This window comes from Prionailurus viverrinus, chromosome C1 (genome assembly GCF_022837055.1).
Source record: "Prionailurus viverrinus isolate Anna chromosome C1, UM_Priviv_1.0, whole genome shotgun sequence".
NCBI lineage: Eukaryota > Metazoa > Chordata > Mammalia > Carnivora > Felidae > Prionailurus > Prionailurus viverrinus.
Window position 1 is genome coordinate 182,058,999 of NC_062568.1, and position 12,475 is coordinate 182,071,473.

A 12,475-nucleotide genomic window follows, 5' to 3' on the forward strand; every position below is an offset into this window, starting at 1 on the left:
GGGAATGTGGGGACAGTGTGTATATAGATTTAATCAGGGGCCAGGGAGAGCTTTCTTGGGGAGGTGATGTGCAAAGTGAAATAGAAAGTTTGGAGAGGAATTGACTAGGTAAGTAGGGGGCATACAGGAAAAGCAGTCCCAGCAAGGGACGTGGCATGTGCAAAGGTCCTGAGGCAAAGGAGGCTAGAAGAATACCCCTGTGCCTCAGAGAGACTGATGGGAAGATGAGGCAGGTGGGGCCACTGAAAGAGGCCATGGAGACCACTAAAAGAAATTTGGTCTTTGTCTCAAGAGCAGAAGAAAGTCATTGAGAAGATTTAAGTGGGAAAGCCTGGAGCCCGTGGGTAGCTGGATTAAAGGCTAGAGTAGAGATTGTTTGGGGTGCTCTTGAGGGAACAGGGATGCCCATGGGAGGGTGGGGGTCTGTAAATGAGAAGCCAACAGAAGTCTCACAGGGTCTCCTAGGCTACTCATGCCCAGAACTGCAAGAATTCTGTGTGCTTCAAAATTGGGTACAGAGGCTGGGACCCATGGAAGGGGGGGAGGGTGTCTTTGTTCCAATCATGTGGGTTAAAGATGAGCTGTTTTATTTACCAGCCCCTCAGGGCTCTTCATCGGTGGGCGCCCACTGGGAATCTCTTAGAGGTCTGTGTAATTATCAGTGTTTTCCCAACATATTTGACCATGAGAAAGGCTGTGGGGAAGGACACTCCTCAGAGGTGCTTGAGAAGGGGCTGGATCTGATCCCAATATAAAGCCTCTATCCTGATGCCTGTGGCCAGGCCGGCCCGGGATGAGACTACACACAAGTTAATAGGCCGTTATAAGAAACCCGTCAATGATCAGATCCACCGCAGACTTTTTGGAGAGGTCCTGGGTACAGGACAGGGAGAAAGCTCCCGCCCTCTCTGTCCCCATTCCGAAGCCTTCTTCTCCTTTCCTCTCTGGTTCCTGCCCTGAGAATTCTATGTCCTCAGAATATCCCAGTCTCAAAATCAGCGTCCCGAGAGTCCTAGAGAGGCTGTAAGCATGCGTCCCATTGGACAGGATAATGTCACCAGGATAAATAACAGTGTGAAGGCCTTTGCTTGTGTCCGGGAAACAATGGCACGCGTAAGCAATGGGTACGCCTCCTTCCTCCACCCATTGATTTGTTTAATGATCATTTAACAAACGTCAGGCCCTGGCCTGGACGCAGGGGACAGACTCGGTGCCAGTCGTCCTGACATTGGGCTGAGCTTATATCTGGGTGGCATTTAATTCTGCTGACAAGCCTGCTTCTGGTTATGCCAGGGCCACCTTTGGGGAGGTAGGGGGGGTGGGGCGGCTGGTGTCAGAGGGGCCTGGTTCCAAATGCAGCTGTGTGCTCCCGGGAATGTGCCATGCGCTGTGTGCATGTGGATTTCCTTCTCTGCATACAAGTGACACTACCTTCTGCAAGGCTAGGTGAGGGGTCAGGGAGGTCCCACGTCCCTGGAACCCAGCACGTTCTCACCTTCTGTCTTCCCTACTAGGATTGGACCAGGCAACTTCTGATAGTTTAACTTTTCCCAAACTAAACATTTATATACCCCCTCCCCCAACACAATGCCACATGCAATTTAGAGTCACAATCAAACCTGATTTATTTGTATGTAGGGAGTCCTCAGAAACACCCTGCCAGATAAACCTTCAACTTTGAGGAGCTAACGGAGCCTTTTTATTTTTTTATTTTATGGTTTTGGGTAGGTTTTTTTTTTTGTTTGTTTGTTTGTTTGTTTGTTTTTATGCTCAGTTAAACTGGATACGGGCTCGTATTTTAGGTTTGCTTCAAGCAGTGAAGTATAGTGAGAGCACCCCTGGCTGAGTGAGTGACAAGGAAATCCAGGCTGTGGTCTGGTTCCTTGCCTGCTAGCCACCCAGAGTACCCAGCCCTTCCGAGCCTCAGTTTCCCCACCTGTGAAGTGGGGGTAACAACCTTTCCCTCCCAAGGTTGCCGGAAGAACTGAGGGAGGGACAGAAGCCATTAGGAACAGAAAGCACTGTGCCTGAAATGCCTGTCTCCCCGAAGCTTCTCAGCACTTCCCCCTGTCTCCTTCCACCTGCGACCACCCCTCTGGCTTCTGGGAGACCCCAGCCATTCCTGACCCAGCTGTTTGGCTCCAGTTGCCCTGTGGTTAGAGCACCAGGCCTGCTGTTCTGGGAAGTCTCTGTCTCAGGCTGGGTCCCTAGGGAGGGTGCTGAGCCCTGTTTGGTGTGGGGAGAAGACGGGCTGGGGAGGAGAGGGCGGAGGAGGGCCAGCCGGGGGGAAGTTGGGTGAATGCTGTGTCGTGTTTTTCAGATATCTCCGTGTCCGCAAAGCGAGAAACGCGGTCTAGCCTTACATATTTTATATGTGTATGTGTTCCCAGTACATTTCCTTCTAATTTTTAAAACCATACGTAACGTCAGGGACATTTAATCCATATGGTTCTGATTCCTTAACACTTAAATCATCCAAATGTTGTTTTGTGGGATCTATTTGCAAATCTCTTTACATAAGCTTTTAACTCCTTCTTTCTCTAGGGCGTCAAGGTATTGAGCGAGGGCTCTCTCCCCCTCCAGGTTTCCCCTCCCCACCAAAACTGGCCAGAGGCCTTGACCACCCCTGCTCTGGACACCAGCTGTTTGGGGCTGGGTGGAGCCTGGAGAGAGAGGAAGAAAGACAGGCTGGGGTCCATCCCCCAGCTCCACCACTTTCGGGCTGTGTGATCAAACTCTTGATTTCTCACCTGTAGAAAGGGACAAGGGATAAACATCTTAGCGGGGTGTTAGAGGAGTTAAGCAAGGAGATGTAGAAAGCCCATAGCCCAGAGGACTCGTCTTCCACAAAGGGAAACTTCCTGTGCACCACAGGGCAGTGACAAGGCAGGAAGAGGCTGTGGTGGACTGTAGGGTCATTCTCGAGGAATCTTAAGAGGGCATCACCAGGTGGAGAAGTTGAGTCAGAGAAGTGAAAAGGAATCCTGCCTGTGGGACCGGTGACCGAGGCAAGAATGGAACAGTGACTATAGTGGCCAGGAGGGCGTGAATGGCTGATGTCAGGGGGTGCAGGGCCCAGGGCTTGGGTGGGAGTCTGGAGGGGGTGGCTCCCCACCCAGCGCATCCCATGTTCAGTACCTGCCCTGCGTGTGCCAGGGAAGCGAAAGAGGACCCCGCAGGACCAGGCAGGCCATGGAGGGAGGGGACAAGGAAGGTGGCCCTCCCAGACCTGGCCTTTTCCACGGATAAGAACACCTACCCAGGCTTCAACGTCCAACTCAAAAGGCACCTGCTCTGAGTAGCCTTTCTGGGAAGACTTGTAAACAGCAGGCCCTCCTGTGTGCTTTCTTAGGCTTGGTCTTCCTGGGCTCTACTTATCTGGGATGAATCTTCAGGACCTGTGCTGAGGGCTGGGCACGTGGGGCTGGCTGAGGGGCATTCCTAATCCAAGAGGCCCTCCCGCACCGGTTGAGGCCGACCCACATTGGATCCAGCAGCTTTGTGGGAAGGCAGGGTGAAAACAAAGATGGCAGCCGCAGGAACCCATGGCTGTTGGATGTGAGACGGGAGGCCAGCAAGGGGGATGCGGATGTCCTCCTGGTGCAGCACAGCTCCGAGGTCCGGCCCCGTGGCAGGGGCCCACGGGCCAGCTCTGTTCTGGACACCACCAGTGTCTGTACCCACAGAACAGGATTTGTTTCTCTGGCAATTGCAGACGGAGTGAATCCCAGACAGAGCCGAGTCTCTGGGACGGGAGAGCAGATGCCCAGTCTAAAATTAGGCTGCTGAATGCAACTTCATCTAGGCTGTGGGAACTGATCTGCTTCTTACACCTGCCGTCGTGTAGCAGTGGCAGAGTGGGGCCCCTGCCTCCCTGCAGGGGCTGTGCTGTGATGTGACAGCCAGCCGGGGGTCCAGCACTCTACAGTCTAGTGCTTTCCTGCTCTTTCTCCAGTTCACTCCTACAAAACCCCTGAGAGCCCCACCCCACCCAGGCCTCAAGAGCTGGGTCTTTCTGACTTTGGCATTGAAGGCTTCCCCTAGAAGGTTAAATAACCTGTCCAGTAGCATCCCCACCAGTGAGGGTCCAAGCAGGTCTAGAGCCCAACTCCGAATTCAGGAAGCAAGAAGGCCCCCAGGAATGAGACCGAGAGAAGTTAGTGGGCACCTGGGGGAAGCCGAGGAGGGTGGAAATCAAGGAAGATCTCTTCCTGCCTTTTCTCCATCTACCGTTCCCTCCTGCACTCAGGTGTCCTTGGACTCTTTCATTGCTTGCCCAAACTAGGCCCTGCTCCCCCAGAAACCTGTGTATCCTGGAGGCCTGCCTCAGGGGCCAAGCCCACAGCCACCGCCTTCGTTCCTTTCTCCTAAGCTACAGTTCTCACGGTGGCCCCCCAAGGCCCCCAAGTAACACAAGACATGTTCTAACCTCAGGGCCTTTGCTCTGGCTCTTCTCTTTGCCCGTAAGGGTCCTCCCCCAATATCTGCACGACTCCATCCTTCACCTGCTTCTGGCCCTTGCTCACATGCCACCTCCTAGGCCAAGCTCTCTCTAGCCACCCTATTTAAGTCTGTGCCCCGCCTCCCACCCCTGTGTTCCCGAGCCCCTCACTCCGTTCTTCCCGCGTTTTCGGCAGCACATACTTCTGGCTTATTTATTCACTTAGCTATTCACTTATTTATTCTGTTTCTTGTCTCTTCCCTCTACATTGTAAGGTCTGTGGGGCTTTTGTCCATTTTGTTCACTAACATACTGCTACTCTAGGACTCCAGGACAGGACCTGACCTATAGCACATACTCACTGAACGTCTGTTACAGAATGCGCGTATTGGGGCCAGGTAGAGACAGCTGGGCCCAGGGCAACATCCTTCCTCAGGCCTTCCAGAGGAGAGTCCCCGCTGTCAGGACTGGGGCTGCCTTGGAGATGACAGGGTAAGGGTGTGATTATGCCCCGTACTATATAGGGCTACCCAGATAAGTGTTAAGTATTTATTTGTTCAGTCAGCATTATTGAGCCCCTGTTGGGTGCTAGGGGCCCACGGAGGGGTGACAGCTAGTGTCCATCTTCAGGTGACTGCGGCCAAATCTAGAAGGCAGCGGATGGGAAATTCAGTCTGGAGAGTTGTGGCACAAATGGGACTCTGGTTAAGGAATGTGGGCCCCTCCCGAGGTCCAGGCAATTCGGATGTTAGCCCTCTGTGTGAGGCAGGGTTCTCTACTGAAACAGAACCACCAGGAAGAAGGGCTGAGAACCAGTAAAGCCAATGGTACGAGTCCCAGGCTGGAAGCCAGCAGGCTCGAAACTCAAAAACAGCTGGCGTTTCGGTCGGAGACCAAAGGCTGGAAAAACAACCCAATGTCCCAGCTTGGTAAGTCAGACTGAAGGGCTCCCCCTTACTTCGCCTTTTTCTTGTATTCGGCTCTTCAGTGGATTGGATGAGGCCCACCCACATGGGGGAGGGCAATGTGCTTGGCTCAGTCTACAGATCTGAATTAATCTCATCCAGAAATACCCTCATAGACACACCCAGAAAAGGGTTTGGCCAAATATCTGAGCATCCTGTGCCCCAGTCACTCTGACACATACACACATACGTATACTCTGGTACATACCTTGTGGTAAGTACCACTAACCGTCACACCCTCCTCCCCACCCCCTTCACCTGCTGTTGGTCCTTCGTCTCCAAGCTCAGACCCAGCTGCCAAATCCACTCGTCCACCTCTCCCTCCCCAGGTCCCTGGCTCGCTCAGCCTGCCACCCTTGGGGACACTGCGTCATCTCCCAAGCTCCCCTGACCCAACCCTTTCTAACTGGCACCCCACCGGGTGCCCCAGGACACTTGCTGGGATTCTCATCCAGTCAGATTGAAGGTGGGATTGAGGGGCAGGCTGCAGGAAATCGGCGGGAAGGCCTTCGGGAGACAGGCCTCAGGGGGCTGGTTTCCAGGATGGAGGGAGCGTGGCTGTGTTAAGTGTCTGGAGTTCCTAGGGGAGCAGTGGGGACCCCCCAGCTATGGGAAGTATGAGAGAAGGCCCTCCAGGTGCTCTGTATGTTGAGCAACTGGTAGGGGCTGGGTGCAGACCCTCAGCTCTCCTAACATAGGGAGGCATCAGACACAAATGCTTTATTATTTGTTCGCCAGACACAAATAATACATATTATAATATGCCAAATGCTCTGCTGATGCACGCAAGGCAAGTTATAGGAACACCGAGAAGGAGGCTTTTAATTCTACTGAGGGGGTGGGTTGCTTGGGGAAAAATAAGAAAAACAGCCTACTTGAAGGAGACCCTATAGGATGAGTTTAAGGAAAGTTAATAGGGGAGCTGAAGGGATGGGTGGGGCGGGGGGGGGGGGGGGGAAGGAAGGGCATTCCAGGTAGAAGGAACAGCATGAGCAAAGGTGTGGAACATGAGAGTTTATCTTGTGTTTGGGGAACTTGGGACTGATCTGCTTAGGCCAGGCCCACCTTGCAGGAGGACTTAAAGGCTGAAGGATGGAGGTTGGAGTCTCGCCTCCTGCCCGGAAGGGTTCGGAAAGGCTGCAGGGGGAGTGAGCCTGAACAGGGCTGGAGCAAGCCCATTTCCAGATTTCTTTACTGTTGTTAGGTGGAGGCTCTAAGAGGTCTCCCTCCTTCCCACATCCATGTCTCTTTCTGGTATGGTCTGCCTCACTTGTTGTGCTATTCACAGTCACAGTTATTTTCCACGTGTGCAAGCCCTCTCTAGAACCAGACTGTCCGATGCACAGGCTCCAACATGCCTCACTGATCTTGCTTTGGGACCTCTTCCTGACCACCCACTGCCCACCCGCCCCCCCTTGCCCTGGGCCGGCCACACGGGCAGTAGCAATCACTATAGGATAAAAGTCACACAAGGGGAGAAGGCTTTCAGGCCATCCCAGAATTTCCCTCTCCCCTCTCGCTGCTCCTGAAACTCTTTCTCTTGCCTTACCTGTTACTGTTTGCCTTGTCTTTGTGTTTATGGGTTATGATTAAATTCTCTCCCCTCACTTTATGAGCTGTTGTCAAAGATTGAGTCTTATGCATCAGAGTCTCCCCCAAAGAGCCTGAGTGGAGGTCGTGGGGCCCCCTTTACTGAGCACCTACTACATGCCAGTTTCTGCTCTTGATACGGAAAATGCGTTTTCTCCTATAATTTCATCAGCTCTCATTTAATCTCTGCAATCCTTTCCTGAGATGTGTCATCCTCCCATCGTATAGCTGTGAAAACTGAGGCTCAGTGGAGTTAAGTGGCTACTAAGTGTCAGAGTCAGGACCTGCACCCAGACTGTCTTAATCCAAACCTTAGAAGTTGGTGTGCTACTTGCTGTTCCTCCCATTGGCAAGTGCAAAGCCATGTGCAGAGTAAATATTTATTGTTATTGATGATCTTGCAAGTCAGTCCCTGGGCCTGCGGAAAACCTGTTCTCTAGCTGTCAGGGGAGCGTGTGGCTTGACTAATCTTCTGATTTCCTGGAACCAGAGGCCCCACCCTCCCCACCCCACGGGAGTCCCCTGAAATGCTGGTGAAGAGCCAGAACCAGGCAGACACAGGACTCAGGCAAGGCCAAAGAGTCAGTCTCAAGTGTAGGAAAGGAAGATGCTTTTGTCATTTGGGGAAACCTAGTCAGTGGACTCGAGGCTGCTTGCCCTCTTATAGTCATTTACTGGATAGGATGGCCAGAGGGGCAGAAGTCTGTCCTCAGCATGCTCTAAACACCTGTGACATTCCTAGCACTAAGTAAGATGTGGTTGTGCACAGAGCTGCAGAATCTAAAGACGCAAACAGAGGAATAAAATGACGACATATAGTGGGACACATGCCAAGATAGTCTGTATCAAGTGCTAGAGGTTCACTGAGAAGCAAGCAGCCAATGCCACCTGCGGGGGGGGGGGGGGGGAGCAGGGAGGCCTTCATAAGGGAAGTAGCCTCTGAGCTGACCTGGAAAGCTGAAGGGGGGCTGGCCAAGCAGGTATGAGTGAGGGGAACAGTACAGGGAACTGCATGTGCAAAATGCACGTGGCAGGTTCAGAAACAATGAGCGATTCTGTATGGTGGGAACAAAGGGCAGATAGGGGTGGTACAGGGGGAAGGGGGCTTGGACAGGTAAACTGAGGCGCACTTATAAACGGCATTAATACACAGGGTAGTTTAGCCAGGCAGGACCTACCTGACTCTGTCCTAGAGAGTTCCACCTGTGTGGAGAATAGATTGTTAGGCGAGGTGGGCATGGGGCCAGGGAGCAGCCTGCTGTAACTGGGAGATGGTGGTGACTTGGCCTGGGCAGTAGGCATGGAGAAAAACTTCTGGCTTCAGGCATGGGGTGCTGGGGGCCCCCATTAATGAAGGCGAACCCTATGGGAGAAGGATTCTAGGTCACCATGTGGGAACAAACCACTGCTATTATTTTTTGAGCACCTAGTAGGTACTAGATACTCTATCAAGGGCTCCAGTGCAGTATCTTTCAAAGCTTCACAGAAGCCCTTGGAGATGAAGAAGTCAAAATCAGCAACACCATGTAATATGCCTGAGAAAGCATAGAGCTGTGATCCGAACCCAGGTCTATGTAGCTCTGAGGCCCATCTGTTACCCACAGCATCAGGTCAAGGATGACGTACATGCCCCACTGAATCAGGAAGCTGGAAACTCAGCCCTCAGGCTGGGGAGAGAAGTTGGAGCTGAGTCTTCTGGGACCCCGGGAGGTGGCCTTCATAAGCTGTGAGAGTCCCTAGGTCTGTGTCCCGGAAGAGGGATGGCAGTCTCCGGGAGAAGTGAGGACTGAAGTTTCATGTGTACCACTGATCCGTCGAGACAGCACCCACCACATATACACACGAATGCACACAAACACTGCACACGCACAAGTGGTAAGACAACACAAAGCATCTGAGTCCAGAAAATCATAGCCATAGGGGACGGGCGGTGGAGAGGGGATGGCCAGTAATTAAGTGCCAAGACCTAAGCATAAATAACCTGGAGAGCCTACAGGGCGGGTTGCTCAGCCCTCCCTGGAAAGCTTTCCCAAGAACACTGTGGCAGTCCCCGGCTCCTTAGGAACGACAGCGTGTTCCCAAACTGTATCTGTAATTTGGTTGTTAGGAGCTGAAAACAAAATTTCAGAGAGACAGCCTCCTAGATGACAGATCAGATGCCACCCCTGTCCTCTGCTATAATCTCTTTTAGCCTGGGAAGTCTTTACAGTGTGATGTTGGCTTTACAGCAGAACCAAGCCCTGTGTGTGTGTGTGTGTGTGTGTGTGTGTGTGTGTGTAGCATTTCCATGGAAACATGGATCTAACCTGGGACACCTGGACCACAGCCTCCCTGAATTGTAGCCCAAGAAGTAGTAGAATGAATCTCATCTCCCACCTTGCGTGTCCCCTGCCCCTCCCCCGGCTTGGCAAATAGCAAGGTAGCATTTAGCAAGATGCCTGGGGAGGATCTATTTACCCGCCAGTGTCCATCCTTGGATGGAGCTCCTAGAACACAGGTTTGTGAGTCGTACGTTCCCATAACAGGGAAGGGGCCTGATTCATCTGTCAGGAATGAAGGAATGTGGGAAGGCCCCCGGGGCCAAGCTCTGGGAATTTCTCAAGACCTGGCCCAGTTATATGCTGGGGATGGGCTGATAGGAAGGAACTGGCACCTGGTACCACCTGCCTTCTAACCTGGGATCCATCCAGCTACGGGGTGGGACAGGTGCCCCGGGCCCCAGAGTAAGTGTGGTGGCTCACAGAGCAGAGTTCGGCTCAGTTGCTAGCCTTGAAGCATCTGGTGCCCTGAGCCCTGAGGCTAGAGTCCTGAAGACCTTCCGGCCTCTGGTGAGAAGTGGCACTGAAATTGGGGTGGGAGCTGAGTCTCAAGGTGGGGGGAGGTAGCTTTGATTGTGGGAGAAGCTGGGTGAAGACTTCCAGGCTGACATTTCCTGGCCTGGAGGCTGGCCACGGATGGATGGGGCCTGTGTGGCTCGCAGGGTAGAGAGCAAGATCTTTGAGGGTTCTGGGGAATCCAGTGTGACTGTATCTGGCACAACTTTCCTTCATCCCTTCTCCTCCACTTTGTGAAGGCCAGCTCAGAATGGTGTGTCTGGGGACTGGGATGAGGACATCCCAGGCTGCCTCGATGGGGCTGCACAGGATGAGTCTGGAGCGGGAAAACGAATTCCCAAGCTACAGGAAGTTGGAACAAAGAAGCAGTTCAAGGAAAGAGCTCCGGCAGGGCAGCCGTTCCAGGGGTGAAACCCTGGCCCAGATTCCCAAGCAGCCAATCCAGTCTAGCTGGGAAGCCCACCTTCCACCCCAGCCCCTAGCCTGGACCCCTGGAGCCCCAGCCACAACTCTCTGTTGGATCGTTCTGCCCCTCCCTGTATTTTTGTCTTTCAGTTTGCCCCCAGGATCATTCATTCAGTTAACAAGCATTTGTCAACTTGTCAGTCCTGGCAGGAGAGAAGAACCAAGTTGGAAGTTCCTTGTAGCTCCCAATCTGGAGAGAGGGGAGATCTCTCCAAGCTGACTGCAGTGTGGAGATACAGCTGCATCTCTAGAGGCAGGAAGCATTGGGCTGACTATGGCAGCACAGGAAGGTGACTGAATCCACAAGGAGGTTCCCATGAGGCAGGGCCACTCCTCAAAGCTGGGGGAGGGCATCATGGGGCTGGAGCAAGGCTGTCATCTGAGCCTTTGCACGAATGACAAAAAGTCACTCCTAGGGGCATATGAATGATGACAAGATGTCCACTTTCTCCCACAAGAGCTGTTCCCACCTGAAATGGTAAGCAGGGCAGTGGGGACAGGGCAGGAGTGGCATGAGGGGCAGGGACCTGACCCAGGGGGCACCCTGCCCCACTCAATTGCCCTAAACAAGGGAAGGACCTGTATCACGGAGGGCAGGCTCGATTCAGGGTGTGAAGGACAGCAGGAGGACTGGAGACCTCATTTCAGACAGAAGAGAAGTCTGTGCAGAGATCCAAGGAGTGAAAGCTGGTGCCAGGTTAGGGAGCAGGGGGCACTGGGCAAAAGGCACAGAGGGCCTGGAGATGTAGCCGGTCAGTGGGGCCTTACACGCCTGCTCAGGGAAGAGGGGACGAGCCAACTACAGCTGAGATCGGGCCCTGGAGCTGTTGGAAGATGGAGAACACTGGGGTGGTGGTGGTCAACAGAACAGCGGAGGCTTGGCGGTTGGCCAGCAGGTGTGCAACTGTGCATGTGAGTGTGCGGCCCGTGTCCAGCAGCCGCCCCACCCCCACAGGCACCTAGGAGTGTGGTGCCCTCCATTAAAGTGGTGGTCTGGAAGGGGACTGCTTGCTCTGACCTGGCTTTGGAGGGAGGGTGGAGCCTCTGCAGGAAGCTGTTGTATGGAGAAGGCACAGAAATCCCCAGGGCCACTAGCCCTGTCCTATGGGTCCAGGTGGCCTCTGATCAGACAGAACCCATGCCCTTTGATAGGCAGGGCCTTGCATTTGAGGGTGTTGCTTTGGAGCCAGAGGAAGCCTGGGGCCTCCAAGAAGCCTTCTTGGAAGCCCTCCCCGGTCAGCATAGTGGTCAGTCACCTTGTGGGTCCTTAAGCTTTCATGACCTGGAGGAGTGCCTTCCTCAGTTGGCACCCTGGGCACTGAGGTTGCCTGGCTCTAGTCCTGACTTTGCTCCCAGTCCCCATAACCTCCTGAAGCTGTTCCCTGCCAGCAGAAGCTAGGCTAGAGTCAGCCAAACCCAGGGTCGGCCCTGGTTCCGCAGAGTTGAAACGGGAGCAAATCACCTGACTTGTCTGAGGCTCAGGGTGCTCAAATACAGATCCTGGCTAGGTCTCCAGTACCCCCACCCCTCGCCATTCTGCTCCCTTGGGAAACAGGCCGGTGGGGGCCTGGGGCAGGGGTGGGGGCGTGCAAGTGCGCTGGGGACTGGCCAAAGCCTGGCCCAGTGTGCTTCAGGTCCCAAGCCCTGGGATCCGGCAGTTTCTGGCAAAGTCAGGCCACTGGGAAGCCCCGGGGTGCCCCCTACCCCCACCCCAGCCTGGAGCCCAGGGAGGCCCTGGCCAGGCCCGCCCCGCCCAGTGCTCGGTAGGGCGTATTCCCGCCTTGGGAGGCGCGGGCTTCCCGGAGCGGGGCTGGCACCGGGGGTGGGGGTGGGGGGAGCTAGGAGGGGAGCGCGCACCTTGGGGACGACGATGGACGCCCGCCCGGCCGGGTGCGGCCGAGGCGGGGCGCCAAGCGGCAGGGCCCGGGTGGCGGCGACCGGGGCTTCCCTGACTGCCCTCCCCGGAGGGCCCGGGAGGAAATGACAGCGCGGGAGCCGGGGCGGGCGCGGAGGGAGGGGCGGCGCCCGGAGTGACACGGCCTGTCACCGAGGCGGCCGCCACGCAGACCCTCCCGCGGCCGCCGCGAGCCGGGGATTCCCCAGGCGCAGACCCTCCGCGGCCGCCGCGAGGCCACCGCGTCCCGGCCCAGCGGGACCCCGGCCGCGGGGGGGGGGGGGCG

At 54.8% G+C, this 12,475-nt stretch overlaps 1 protein-coding gene across 5 annotated transcripts in view; it reads left to right on the forward strand.

The window, feature by feature from the left end:
* The window catches only part of HIVEP3 (HIVEP zinc finger 3), a 475,566-nt gene that overhangs the window by 332,508 nt on the left and 130,583 nt on the right, over nucleotides 1-12,475 (forward strand). The gene's annotated exons all lie outside the window — the stretch shown is intronic.